We start from the raw sequence: 12,156 nt of genomic DNA on the forward strand, positions 1-12,156 counted from the left end.
AGCCCCGAGCGGCAGCCCCGAGTGGGGCCGAGCCCGTGGCAACCCCAAGCGGGACCGAACCTGCCTGGTCCCGAGCCGAGCCAGTAAACCCTGCGATTGTGCGATTCCATTACTAATTCATTACTTTGTTGTGCGTGGGTCCTCACTGCAAAAAAAAAAGTGTGCCTTATGCACCAGTGCGCCTTATGTATGGACAAAGTTTGGAAATTTGCCAACACCTAGAAGTGCACCTTGTACTCCGGTGCGCCTTATACATGTGAAATTACTGTAATTTTTTGGGTCACGTTTTTCAGCCTCTAGAAACTGCTTTTGAAGTCAAATCCCTTCAAAAAGTATTTGTTTCACTAAAAGTACTTACTCCTGAGTCTCACAGGGACTGTCAGCACTAAATGAAGATCTCCAGGAGCTCACCACTGAAGTCAATCACTGTTTATATAAATGGTATCTCTGTAGTATAACTGCACATGGATCCATTCAATTTGCTTCAAAGGACTTTCAAGAGGCACTAGAAAAATACATGGATGACAATTTCGTCAGTGCTTTAATACATAGGTAGCCCATGAAACTACTCCAAGAGTTGAATGCCTACACCTGAGGTAGGAGGACCTCATAAATATACATACAGTCATCTCTACATTGTTTACAGATAATATTATGTTCATATGAAAGCTTATTTTCATATTCCTGTGAGTTTTCTATAAAAGCCAGGCTGAATGGAAGGCAGTTACAGACCCTCTATATTCTGTCCCCAGCATGGTCTAGTGAAAGACAGGATCAGAAAAGGTCCTGGAGGGAATCCTAATCCTTTGACCAACTTGTCTGGTAACTGGGCAGAACAGGATGCTTCATTCTGCCACTTCTTCCTCCATCTTCAGCCTGGATGGCAAACATCTGGGAATATGTCTTGCGTTTTGCTCTATACAAGCAAGAATAGCTAAGGACAGAACAGTTAAATTAAAAGGGACCACTGCACCACTTAGTCCAACCGTCTGCTCTAATCTGGGTCATCTAGAGCAGATTGTTCAGGGCCATGTCTGGTCAGGTCTTGAATGTCTCTGAGGAGGGAGATTCCACAGCCTCTCTAGACAACAACCTATGGCAGTCTTAGACCATCTATACTTAGATGGAATTTTCTTTATTTCAACATGTGCATATTGCCTCTTGTCCTTTAACTGGGGAGCACTGAGCTACAACTCAGTGGATATCTCCACAGCACCCAGCTGTAGGAGAACTAGTTTTGGGGGTGCCTGTAGGTGCCCCTGTATCCCAAAACACCTCCACAGAGAAATAGCAGCAACAGTCATGCAGGATTTCTCTCCCCAGCAATTCCCAGAGGGTTCCAGTGCTTTTTGATTAAATTGAACAAATAATTAATTTGACACCATAGACATTGCTCAAGATGAGCAATGTACTGATGGAGTGGGAGCTAAGAGCATCACCACACAGGGACAGTGGGAATCTCCTCGGGTGCTGGAGCACTTTCTGTGCAGCCAGAGGGTTAGCGGGGAGAGAAAGACAAAATGAGCCTCAGGCACTGGAGTGCCTGTGTGGGGCAGAAGACCTTCCACTGGACACTTGTAGCCTACTTTGGGAGCTGGAGGCTCTGCAGAGTGTGGAGGGGCAGGCTCAGTATTCTTCTCTCCCCATCCTTTGCCTGAAGTTTGCCATAAGGTGAAACTGAGCCTCATTTGTCAGTAAAGAATGAAATGATCCCTTAGGTTACCAAAGCACTCAGAGACCCTTTGGGAAGAAAAGTGCTACGTAAATAGAAGCTGATTCCTACAGGTTATTAATAGATATATCTGCAAAAGTAATGTGAAAACTACAAAGGAAAGATCATTCTGAATTAAATTACCATAATTTTTTTCATTGCTGTCTCTTTTCAGAAGACCTGGATTATACTACTAACAATGACAGGTTTGAATAAGAGACAGGGTTTGTGTGGGCCAGAGGTGGGAACAGAGAAGGAGACTAATTATATCTTTTTTTAACCTTTGTATGCAGCTGGGCAGGATAAAAATGAATTATGCAACCAGCAGCTGAGCTGTTATCCCAGTGGAGGCTGCAAAATGGTGTTCAGGTCATCTAGAAATATGATCTAACCTGTCCCATTTCTTCTTCTGTAGCCACTTTACAAATCATTAAATAAAATTAGTATTTTCCGCATGCTTCACCTAAAGCTCTTGTAATTATCCTATGGACAAAACATATTTTCTTACTTGCTCTTGCTTCAACAATGCAGAGGGTGAAGAGCAAGCACTGATGTGGTCTGGGAGAGCTAGAAGTAGCACTCTTCAACATACCTTTGGAACCTAGGTTTAACAGGCTAAAGATGATGGCACTGCTTTTACAGTGACTCAGATGTATAATTTGAAGACTTTTGTGTGGCATTTATTGCAATTTTAATGCATGTTTTCATGCAAAGCTTTGTTCAAAAGTGAGAAGCGGATGGGAGGGTGTAAAAGAGCCTTTAATGTCTGTATTGCTCAGCAAAGTAGCAGGTGTCTGACCAATCTTTCTTTGCAGGCAGAAATTACGGAGAAATGGAGGAATATGTTCCCATGAAATAAGAACTCTTTTCTCTCTGCTCCTTGACTTTCCTGCCCAAAACTCAGTTCAAACTACGATTTAATCTAACCAGTCTATTTCTGATATAATTTCTGAATTTCACTTTAAAGGGGTTCTGGCATAAATTTCAGTATATCCCAAAAAAAAAATTTGACCCTCCAGTCTTGAATTTTTGCAAACTCTATTCACACCATTTTGCAGTGTCAAACTGCCCATAACAAATTAAAACAGTGTGAAACAAAGGGCTTGTTATGAACAGAGCTTTTATATATTGCTCTGCAACACTTCAGTCTTATCAGACTTGAACTCTGGAGACTGAATGAAGTGTCTTTGAGAATCTGAACCCAAATTTTGCTAAGTTTTGTATCAGTTTTCCTAGTTCTAATTTGGTCCAGTATATTATTTATTAAGAGTGATCCAGGACTCTAAAAGGCTTTAAAACTTGCAGCTTGATCCAATATACTCAATTCAAGAATTTTGGCTACTTCTTTTTATTCACACTTTTTTCCCCTCAAGGAAATAGCATCAATTATGGCTGTGTTTTGAAAAGAGAGTAAAGAATATGATGCCTTTGTTTATTATTGACTTACGGAAAAGGGCAATATATCACTGGAATAGCTGTGCCTGATAGCTTAAATCTTCCTGTGGATAACCTGATACCTCAAAGACAACTTCATGCCATTTCTTTCTCTTAAGTAGTGTAAAAAAGCAAAAAAAAAAAAAAAAAAATGGAAATACTATACTGAATAAGTTATAAGAGAAATTCTGTTCCTGGAAGCTCACATTTTACTGAACTGAGATTTCCTCCTATTCTTCCCATACATAATCTGTGGTGTTTTTGGTATTAGCAGTCAGGATCCTGTGACTTTGCAATTATTTAAACTCTTAAATGCTAGGTAATGTACTGCCACCTGAATGACTGAATGCATCCTCAGTAAACTGCAAATAATGACCCAATTAAGCAGTAGCCTGTGCCAGTATCTGTAAAAACAGCCAAGTCAGTTTCTGTACATCATCCCAGTACAGCAGATCTGTTGATAATTTTCCATACAGTGTATAACACCAATGCTTGCATTAGGAATTTCCCAGTCGTAATATCAGCATTGCTTCTCCAGAGGTATCTGTCATTCACTTGTCGTCCACTTGCTGACATGGCCTTCAGAAGACAGTCTGTTCTGGAGTGCACATCAGTACACACAAGCATCAATCACAGGGGGGAACAGTCTACAGCACACACATCTCCTGGATTTGGGCTCTAGGTCGTGCAGTTTGTGTCCTTCTAGCATGTTTAGTACAGTGAGATGAATACGAATGAAACTCCTGAGCGTCCAGAAGATTAAATACCAATAGTTTATTTTTCAGGCCAAGCAAGTGAATATAATCCAGTGCTGTACTCTTCTATGACACTTCATGAGAAGTGACATCAGCATTGTAGTTCCTGTTTTCTAAACTCTTTATTAGGCTGTTCTTGCTTCAAAACCAACTTTGCAATGTTCTGCTGGATGTGGAACCAGTAGGCCTGAAGGGATGGGAGGCTTGATAATGCAACTACCTCCTCATGACATGAAGGGATTTGCAAGTATGTGCTGCACTTGTGTAGCTTCTAATACATTAATTCCCAGGCAAAGGAATAACCCATGCAACAAGCACTTATCACAAACACAATCACAACTGCCTAAAAGGAGCAAACGTTATATAAGCAGAAGGAATCAATTTAGGAATCAGCATCACATCTTGAATGCCATGGAAAGTTATCAGCAATCCTGCCCTGCCCCAGCAGAGAAGACTTGTAATGGTTTGCATTAGCTATGAAGAAGCAGATGATAGCAGCAAAGCAGTTTTAGGACAGAAATCACAGAAAACACCTTGAGGAACTAAGGAATTGGAATTGCATTTGGCATTCAAGAAAGAAAGAGAGAAAGCAGCTGTTGCCTCACGTATATTTAATTTCTTCCAGGTCTTTTGGGTAAAAGTTTACTGTTGGTTCTCTCAAAGCAGCACTCATGGTGCTACCCATTTGCCATACCCAGGCAGATGCTTGTATATCCCAAAAATATAATCTCTATTCTAAATGAATAAAATTATCCCCAAATAGAAAGAAATTAACAAAATGCATGTATTTCACATGACTTCAGTAGGAAGTTACACTGGAATGAAATCATGGGGTGCTCCTTCCAGCACAAGTGCCACTTCCAAAATCAGGTCATTTATTCCCAAGCCTGGTGTTTTCTTTGCCAGCCTGTCTTGAAGGGACAGTTTAGAATGCACATGGACATGAGGCCTTGACTCCAGCTGCAAATAGCACTGTGGAGGACAGGAAGCCATGCAGGTGGAGCTGAATGTACATGTGGGGAAGGGGAGAAATGTCTTGCTGCCTTGCCATCAGCTACTTGGTGATGTAGGGCCTGCTTGTGGACCAGCATCACTTCTGCCAGCATCTGGAATGCTTGCCATGACTGACGGACAGTGAATGCTCATTGGTTTTTCAGCAGTGCTTTTTTTTCCCCGAATGGGAGGCACAATCCTAATTTCTTCTAAAACTAAAAGAATAAATATAACTCCATTTCACCATTCCAAATCAAGACAGAAAAAGCAATATAGTCTACATGTGCACAGCTACCCTTCGAGGAGACAGACATTTCCTTTCTGGGCACCAAGACTTTCAGCGATTTTCCCAAGCAGCGTTTTTAATTAAAGTTGTAACTTATCTCAAGGAAGAATGCAGAAAATATCTGGATCTTTCTTCCTTTTGTCAATCCTCTCCCTTAGGCAAGGAGATAATGAACTAGTCACTTCAAAATAGTGCTCACCGTAAGCTAATTTATTTTGTTATATTATTGAGTTTGCAGATTAGTACAGACTACAGATTTCTCACAGAAATGACAGAATATTTTGAGCTGACTGACTTGAGACCTCAGTGGCTTTAGTTTTCTCCCTGCTTGAAGCTTCGTTCCTCCTGGAGAAACAAGTGAGTCACTGGGAAGGGCACACCAGTAATGGATTGCATTAGGGGAACAGGCAGAGACGAACATGAGGTCTCCCATGGGGGAGTGTGTTGGTCCATGAGATAACAAGAGTCACAGCAGTGCAGCTGGGACATGTGTTTTAGAAAGGCTTCTTAGGGGCATGAAGCTCCACCAACAAGTATCTTATGCACATGGAGCAGGGCTGCTGAATTTCTCTTACCTCACAATGTAAAAGCAGCTGCTATGCCCAGCTCCAATGAAGCCAACTAGACATGCAGTACAGGGGATCACAAAGGTGGGTAAAGGCTGTGCAGCTGTGGAGATACCTGAGCCTTCAGCAGAGAAGGGGGAATACATTGCGTGAGGGCTGATACTTCCAGAGCAGAGAAACTGAGATAGAAATAATCTATTGTAAAGTGAAGATTATGCCCTCATCACAGATCTGCTTGAAACTTATTCTTACAGATGAGCTAAATAGAAATCTGTTCGGTTAGGAAACTCATCTAAAGTTTAGCTCCACTCATCCCACTTTTAGCTCCAGATTTACAGACAGCAGGGAACCTTTCTACTAATTAGAATCTAGCAATAGTTGGGGCTAGCAGAATTTTTATACAAAACCTTTCAAGGGAGGAAAATCTTTTAAGGAAGGCCTGTGCCATTTTTACCCATCAGATTTGTGTGTGTGTTACTTGAAAGTATCTGAAAGGCAAAGGGTGAGAGTAAACAGCAGGTATAATTTCTGATCAATTCCCTTCCAGCATTTTGACTTGGGCACTTGTGGACTGAAACTTCAAGTACAGCTCATAAGGAGATGGAATCAAAGACATGAAAATTCTTGTAGGGATCTCAATAACAAAGTGGCTTTGTGAAGTGCATTTTTAGTCTTGGAATATGGGAAGAGTCTGTGAAACTTAAGACAGTCTTTACTGAACTAACATTGATGTCCAGCCTCCTAATGAATTCAGCTCTCATTTCCATTAATTGATATTTTTATTTAGACCCTTACCTAAACTTTACTCCTTTTCTTCAGAGGAGAAAACAAATTCCTATCTACTGCTAGACACAACTGCTTATATCCCATCAGAACCAGATTAAAAGAGATAATCTAATTACAGTAATTTCATGATTATAAGCCATACCTGATTGTAAGCCTCACTTCCGGGGTGTCGGCAATGTTTCATTCTTTGTCCATATATAACTGCACTTTCATTCACAGCAAGGATCCGTGTGCAACAAAGTAATGAATTAGTAATGGAATCACGCGATTGCGGGGTTTACTGGCTCAGCAGGGGTGGCCCGCGCTGCCCCACGCCACTCGGCAGGGCGGCCCGCGCTGCCCCGCACTGCCGCCGCTTGGCAGGGCTGGCCACCGGGCTCACTGCCTGCACTGCTGCTGCCGGGCTCTCCCTAGCCTGACGCTGCCCCATGGTGCTGGCGGGAAATCTGCTCCCCCTACCGCACAACAGAGTAACCAATTTGTAACAATCGCGGGTTTTACTGGCAGGTGCTCAATTCACGAGCTCGGCTCAGCCCGCGGCTCGCACTTCCGGGTTGGGAAATTTCCAAACTTTGTTCATGTATTGGTTGCTCCTGAGTGTAAGCCACACTTCCTGGTTGGGACCAAAATTTTAGTCAAAATGGTGCAGCTTATAATTGTGAAATTACTTAGATTTATGCAATCTAATGCCTTTATTTGTGCGTTTCTTGATGGACTTATCTAGATTTTCCTACATACAGTAATTCTCCTGTGGCATATTTATATCAGATTATCCTGTTGTATATTTATATCATCCTGTAGAGTTTCCATTAATGGCAGCAAACATTCAACCTTGAGCAGTTACAGTAACTGCACAGGACCTGGAAAGGAAATCTCTCTATTTATAGTTTAGTAAATCAGAAACCTACATGGTAACACTTGTTGTAATTCAACCGTGAATTTTTAAAAATTTAAACAGAAACCAGAGGAATCAAATCTAAAATAACATTGATTGTTGAAGAGAAAATACAAAATGGCAAGGACATCAATGAAAACCTTCCTGTTCACGGCACATACACCTTATTTCTGAAAAAGACCCTCATGTCAAAAATTGTATGACATTCTTTTTCTGAGTGGAGTATTATTGTCCTTTTTTATTCACTAGTGGTGATGTTAATGCAAGTTCTCTGTCTGTCTTCATAGTTCAGCAACTTGTTTAGTAGATCACTACAAATGCTCCAAGTTTTACTCAGAGATGTTTTCCAAACAGGGTCATTATTGTTGAGTATCAAGATGCTATCAGCTGTACAGAGACGTCCTAGAGAGCTCTTGTACCCATATCTGCCCACAGCTCTGGGCAGTTGTTCTTTCTTGCTTCCAGCAGTGCTGCCTGAGAACGGCATTGGTTCTGCTCATGGCCATCTGGACACCCAGAGCTGTCCAGCACCTGGAAGTACCTGTTTGCCTGCCCCTGCTCTGCTTTGTCAGCTCTCTTTAATCTGCCTGTGGCTGTTGGTTCATAGTCTTCCTTAAAAGTGAGATGACCCCACCAAAATCTTTTTCTTAAGCAAATGAGGGAGCATTCACAAGGTCCCTTCCTCTGGCAGAGCTGAAGCAGTGGTAACCAATACAAATGGAGTAACAGGCAGCTGGAATGGTACAGCTGTTTGCAAAGTGAATTTCTGTGTGTATATATGTACGTACGTTTTGTAATCTGATCATTTCTTCTTCAGAAGAAAAATGGTTCACAGTCTGCAGGGAGAAGACTCACCTTTGTTATCTAGCAAAGGGGCTGTTTCTGCCACAGTCAGTGAAGAAAGAGTACAGTAATTTCACGACTATAAGGTGCACCCTTTTGACTAAAATTTTCCCCGGAACCCAGAAGTGCGCCTTATAGTCCAGTGCTCCTTATCTGATGGACAAAGTTAAAAAAATTTGCCTGCCTGGAAGTGAGAGCTGCGAGCCACGGGGGGAGCTGGCAGGGCCATGGCTGCCAGGTGGAGGTGGGGCGGAGTGGCGGCGGGCACGCTCCAGCCCCGTGGAGGCGGAGCCACCCCTCCAGAGGCACGCCCTGGCCCTGTGGAGGCGGAGCTGCCCCTCCAGAGGCACCCCCCGGCCCCGTGGAGGCAGCACGGCCCCTACACAGGCACCCCCTGGCCCCATGGAGGCGGCATGGAGGGGTGGTGGGCATGCCCCAGCCCCGCTGGATACAGGTGGGCCTGGGGGCCCACAGCACCGCCTCTGCCAGGTACAGGCGGGCCTGAGGGCCAATGGCTGCTGGCTTGAGGCAGGGCCTCGGCCAGACTGCGTGGGGGGAGCTGGGGGCGGAGCCTCACTGCAAAATAAAAGTGCGCCCTATAGTCCAGTGCGCCTTATCTGATCTACAAAGTTGCGGATTTTGCCAACTCCCGGGGGGTGCGCCTTATAGCCCGGTGCGCCTTATGGTCGTGAAATTACTGTACCTCTTTCTTTAAAGAAGAGCTCTTTGAAGCCAGTCCACTATGACTTTGCAGAAGGTTAAGGGGTTAAGGAGCTTATTCTGTTTCTTTAACCCAAGACAAACACTTCCCTGAATGAGTCACCCCACACCCCAATGTCATTCTTACAGGATGTCTGAAGAATGAAAGAGGATTTATTTTTTAACACACCCATTTCCTTTGGCTGCACCGTGAGTTGAAAAAGCTTCATTTGTGATTTCAATGCTGTAGGGTGACTAGTTTCCTAAAATTCTCCAAAGGCAAGATGCTTGCAGTCATACATTTTACATGTTTATAACTATACATGGGAAAGCTTGCATGACCCAGAAGTGTTTGCCAATATTTAAGGGGATTTGCTGAACTTTGAATGGATCTCTCTTACAATTTAATGATGATTTTTTGCACTCCAGATACTACTTTTGATCTTGGTTGTTGTAATATGATGTGTCTTCCCAAGTTCACCTCTTCTGCATTTTGCATAAACACTTATTTACTGTCAGTATTACTGATTACTGAATTACTAAATTTCTAAGTTGGATGGATTTGGTGATAACTCATTGTACCATCAGATTAAGTCCTGCTTTTCTCTTCATACTCCATTCTAAGAGTACTTGGTATACTTATTTTTGGCAGTACACTGAAACCTAAGTCAGTGTTACTTAGTGTATAGCATATCCTTCATATATGCTGCTCCATTAAACAAAGGAATATGTTCATAACCTCTTCCACAGATGAATTATTGCACTGTTTGAGTATCTGCATTTGAAACGTTCCTTTGCAGTAGCCCACGTAGAACATTCAGTTCCTCTTATCACACTCCCATGTGAGATCTGGGTAGCTGTGCTGCAATAGTAAATCCTGTGCTTGCTTTATGGAATAAGCTTGATTTTGAACTTTAACAAATGAAAGGTGAGAATTTTTTCCTGTGCTTACAATCCTTATCTTTGGCTTGCAAAAGGAGAAACAATTTATCATTTAATAAATGATGAAAGCAAGAAAATCTGCTGGATTCCAAAGGTATTACTGCCAAGAACCCAAATACGTAAAACACAGACAATTGAATAGCCAAGGACATCTTTTCATAACTCACATAACTCCAAATTTTTTCAAGTGTCTTTATTTTTCTATTACTAGGAACTTGACTTGTGTAAAATATTGTGAGATGAAAATATTGTTTCTACTGAATAACTACAGTAATTTCACGACTATAAGGCGTACCCTTTCGACTAAAAATTTCCCCCAAACCCGGAAGTGTGCCTTATAGTCCGGTGCGCCTTATATGATGTACAAAGTTGCGACATTTGCCACCCCGGAAGTGTGAGCTGCAATGGGAGGGCAGTGCCGTGGGAACGCCGAGTCGCAAACAGGGGCCAGAGCAGGCAGCCACAGCCGGCAGGAGCTGCGCAGGGAGGGAGGGAGCTGCCCCCAGCCCCGGCTCTGGCACGGGGAGGGCACCTGGGGCTGCATTTAAAGGCTACGCCAGTCTGTGAAAAATGTTTGCAAATGGCCAGTAATTTGTTACTTTGTTGCACGAGGCTCAGCTCCTCACCGCAAAAAAAAAGGGCGAGCCATGAGCTCAGCCGTGAGGGGGGGCAGGAGCAGCCAGCCCCCGCTCCCAGCCCCCGCCAGTCGTGCGGGCTGAGAGGCACCGCCCAGCCCCCAGCCAGCGGCAGCCACACAGGGAGAGAGGGAGTGGGCAGCGCTTGGGAGGGTGCTTGGGACTGCGTTTAAAGGCTACACCAATCTGTTAAAATGTTTCCAATTTGAGCACCTGCCAGTATACTCCACAGGGATTCTGTTACTAATTAGTTACTTTGTTGCGCACAGCCAGACTTTGCGTCAAAAAAAAGGTGCGCCTTATAGTCCGGTGTGCCTTATATGACCTACAAAGTTGCGAAATTTGCCGACTCCCGGGGGGTGCACCTTATAGTCCGGTACGCCTTATATGATCTACAAAGTTGCGAAATTTGCCGACTCCCGGGGGGTGCACCTTATAGTCCGGTGTGCCTTATGGTTGTGAAATTAGTGTATATATAATTACCTAAAATCTTATTATTTTGATGAAAATGTGTAATACCATAACTATACAATGAGACATGTAAGTACTTATCATAAAGAAACTTAATTTTTGCTAGCAGATGGGGCATTTAATTCTATTTCCATTCCTTTCCCAACAGACATTTTCTCATTCAGTGCAGGCAAGTTGCATTGGTGTGCTTGTCAGACTTTGACTTTGTCAAAGGTATTTAGGCAATTCTGATTTCAAAGGAAATTTTTTTCCTAAAATATCACAGAGGATCTGGGCATAAACTTCTCACAAAAAATCCCAGGACAACGCATATTTCAATTTCACTAAATTTGGTGGCATTTCTCCATGTACAAATGGCTTAATTTGGACTGATAGCTTTTTGCATAGTTGGTCAAAAAAAACCTTGGGTGGGAAGAAAAAAGAAAGCAGGGGTGAGGAAAAGCAGAGAACAAGAGCAAAGAGTCCTGTAATTCCAGAGAAAACAGAAGTCAATTCTTTGAGGATTGGAGAAGACTGAAGAAGGAATAGGAAGAATCCCCAGATGTGGTAAAGAAAAGTTCTTACAAGACTAAAACCAAAATTTCAAATGTTAGCAATTACTTTCAAGGTGTTAGCTATTGCTGGTGTGTTGTCATGGGGAGAAAAAGGCATTCAGCATCAAAGAAAACAAGGAATCTAATGAAAGAAGAAATTAAAGGAACAATTTGCATCTATTTGGTGGAACAATCTTCAGAGGTACTTTTGTTAATTAGAAGGTTTGAGCTGCACATGCTAGATTACTGAGAGGCTGGTGGAAGTCTCCAGATATGTTTTGAGGCAGCAATTTGTATGGTCATGGAACATTTCTATAGCATCACAATTTATCAGTGAATTATTTTTCCTTCATCACCTGAAATTTCACACTTAGAAGGGAAAATGACCAGCTGCTTGCAGGAGAACCTGTTTCCCTGAGCAAGCATAATACTTAAAAGCTCATATTTTCTTTCAAAAGAAGATACTCCCTCTATCCACTGGGATGTGACTATGAGTGTCCCTAGTCTTGTGATCATTTGTTCTTCTTGTGTTGTTGGTTTTATTAATTTCTTATTATAGTTTTGTGAGTGTTTAGAGATCTAGATATCTGTTCTGAAAAAAGTAAAT

At 42.6% G+C, this 12,156-nt stretch overlaps 1 long non-coding RNA gene across 1 annotated transcript in view; it reads right to left on the minus strand.

The window, feature by feature from the left end:
• Positions 1–308: 308 nt before the first annotated feature.
• LOC117008270 overlaps positions 309–12,156 on the minus strand; it is a 48,420-nt gene continuing 36,572 nt past the window's right edge. Inside the window, exon 4 of the long non-coding RNA XR_004420294.1 lies at positions 309–505. This is a non-coding gene — a long non-coding RNA (uncharacterized LOC117008270). The remainder of the gene's footprint in view (positions 506–12,156) is intronic.

This window comes from Catharus ustulatus, chromosome 1 (assembly GCF_009819885.2).
Source record: "Catharus ustulatus isolate bCatUst1 chromosome 1, bCatUst1.pri.v2, whole genome shotgun sequence".
NCBI classification, from domain to species: domain Eukaryota; kingdom Metazoa; phylum Chordata; class Aves; order Passeriformes; family Turdidae; genus Catharus; species Catharus ustulatus.